Consider the following 2,333-nt stretch of genomic DNA (forward strand, 5'->3'; position numbering starts at 1 on the left):
AAAAAAAAAAAAAAAAAAAAAAAAAAAAAAAAAAAAAAAAAAACTACCCTTTACATCTGTCATCGTGCTCAGCCACCCTAAAAGAGGGGTTAGTCTTTGTTTTAAACCAAGCCATCTGGACCATTACACCAATCATCTATTCTGAGTTGCTGTGGATAAAATTTCAAACAGCATTTACAAAGAACAGCACAAAGTGATCATCCTCTCAGTACTTATCATCCAAGACAGGGCATAACAAAAACACCTTTCTTTCCTGTATTTGAATGTGCCTCTTGACAGCTACAGAAGAGAGCAAACAATTGACATTTGCCAACAGGCCAAAGTCAACGTGGATCTTGCGGGCTGGTGAACAGAACAGAGGGGGCTCATGGGTGTTCCTGGCGGTTACTGGGATAGGGAAACACTCGTCTAAGCCTGTCCCCATGTACACCTGAGCACCCTGCTGAGTAAGAAAAAGGGACACAGAGGGAAGACCAAGGCCACCATGCTTCCCATCCCAATAGAAGCAGCACTGATCATGAGCAATACAAGCCCAGTGCCCCTCGGAGAAGTGTCTTCTCTATTAGCTGTTTTAAATCCTTGCTACTCCAAAGGTGGTCAGAGAACCAGCAGCACTGGTCTGGGCTGGGAGCTAGTTAGGAAAGCAGAAACTCAGGTCCCACCCCAGAGTTTGTGAATCAGGGTCTGCATTTTGTGGAATTCCATGGGGGATTCTTATGCACATTAAACTGTGGAAAGCAAAAGATTAAAACTGGTAAAACTTGGCCAGGCGCAGTGGCTCACGCCTGTAATCCCAGCACCTTGGTAGGCCAAGGCAGGCAGATCACCTGAGGTCAGGGGTTTGAGACCAGCCTGGCCAACATGGTGAAACCCCGTCTCTACTAAAATACAAAATTAGTTGGGCATGGTGGCAGGTGCCTGTAGTCCCAGCTACTCAGGAGGCTAAGGCAGGAGAATTGCTTCAACCCGGGAGGCAGAAGTTGCGGTGAGCCGAGATGGCGCCACTGCACTACAGCCCGGGTGACAGAGCAAGGCTCTGTCTCAAAAAAATAAAAAATAAATGAATAAATAAATCTGGTAAAACTTCTACAATACCAAGAGCTTAGAAAATGAGTTCTTGCCGGGCGCCGTGGCTCACGCCTGTAATCCCAGCACTTTGGGAGGCCGAGATGGGCGGATCACGAGGTCAGGAGATCGAGACCATCCTGGCCAACACGGTGAAACCCTGTCTCTACTAAAATACAAAAAATTAGCCGGGCGTGGTGGCAGGCGCCTGTAGTCCCAGCTACTTGGGAGGCTGAGGCAGGAGAATGGCGTGAACCTGGGAGGCGGAGCTTGCAGTGAGCTGAGATCCGGCCACTGCACTCCAGCCTGGGCGACAGAGCCAGACTCCGTCTAAAAAAAAGAAAGAAAGAAAGAAAATGAGTTCTCCTGCCCCGTGTGGGATTGGCAAGACCAAAGTAGAGTCTCAAAAGAACAGAAAAGTTTCCTGCGGAGTCTCAAGAGAAGAAAAAGTTTCTGGCAGAGTCCCAAGAGAACAAAACGTCTTCTCTAACCGTCAGACCAGTAACGACTTTAGGGCACAGCATCTCCAGCACAGCTTACACAACGGGGCTCAGACTTCCTCACAATGGGGATATTAATTCCATCAACCCTGATTCGTTAGCGGCAGGGAGAATCATTCTCTGCCCGTTCCAACTTTTAAAATGCCAACAGCCTGTACACTTGTACACATCGGCCACAGCAGCACATGGGCATTTCCGGTTGATTGATACAGGTTTGTTTTCTTTATTTCCTTTCTCCCCCTTTTAAACCTGTTGTTCCGCTTCCAAGAGTCAGTTCAAGAGGCTGGTGAAGTTGCAGAAGTGGAAACAGCACTAGGGCTGCTGGGCCTTAGTGGAGCTGCACACACATGTCCTAACTCCACGAGGGGGAATCCAGCAGAAGGACTCAGGTCTGGGCGGAGAGGACTGTGGAAAAGTTCTCTAATGCCTCGCTACTCAAAGCGTGGTCCGCGGAACACCCAACCTGGGAATAGGTTAGAAATGCACACAGTCACGCCCCACCCAGACCTGCTGCAAGTTAACTAGATTCCCAGTCAAGTTCAAGAGGTCCAGCTAACAGCCAGAGCAAGTGGGAGGGGCCTGGGAGAAGGTGGAATTGTAGCTGTCTCTGCTCCCAGGAATCCCGGGTACCCCCACACACCCCTAGGAAGCGAGGAACGAAGAGGATCTTGGGTGAGGACTGTAAAAGGAAGGCATGTCATTGCCTTCCAGATCACCCTGGAGAGGGACATAGCGGGGGTCCAGGGACTGCCTTCCCGCCCCTCCTCA

At 49.6% G+C, this 2,333-nt stretch overlaps 1 protein-coding gene across 5 annotated transcripts in view; it reads right to left on the reverse strand.

The window, feature by feature from the left end:
* Positions 1-2,333, reverse strand: part of SLC39A11 (solute carrier family 39 member 11) — a 469,465-nt gene that overhangs the window by 466,454 nt on the left and 678 nt on the right. The window contains exon 2 of one of the 5 annotated variants that reach the window (XM_017884873.1): positions 1,815-2,028. The exons of 3 other annotated variants lie outside the window; for them this stretch is intronic. The gene's annotated coding sequence lies outside the window, so the exon portion shown is untranslated. Of the gene's footprint in view, positions 1-1,556; positions 1,757-1,814; positions 2,029-2,333 lie in introns of those variants that run through there. One more of the 5 variants, XM_017884875.1, reaches the window with a different exon arrangement.

Source organism: Rhinopithecus bieti, unplaced genomic scaffold (assembly GCF_001698545.2).
Source record: "Rhinopithecus bieti isolate Rb0 unplaced genomic scaffold, ASM169854v2 scaffold_13400, whole genome shotgun sequence".
Taxonomy (NCBI): Eukaryota; Metazoa; Chordata; class Mammalia; order Primates; family Cercopithecidae; genus Rhinopithecus; species Rhinopithecus bieti.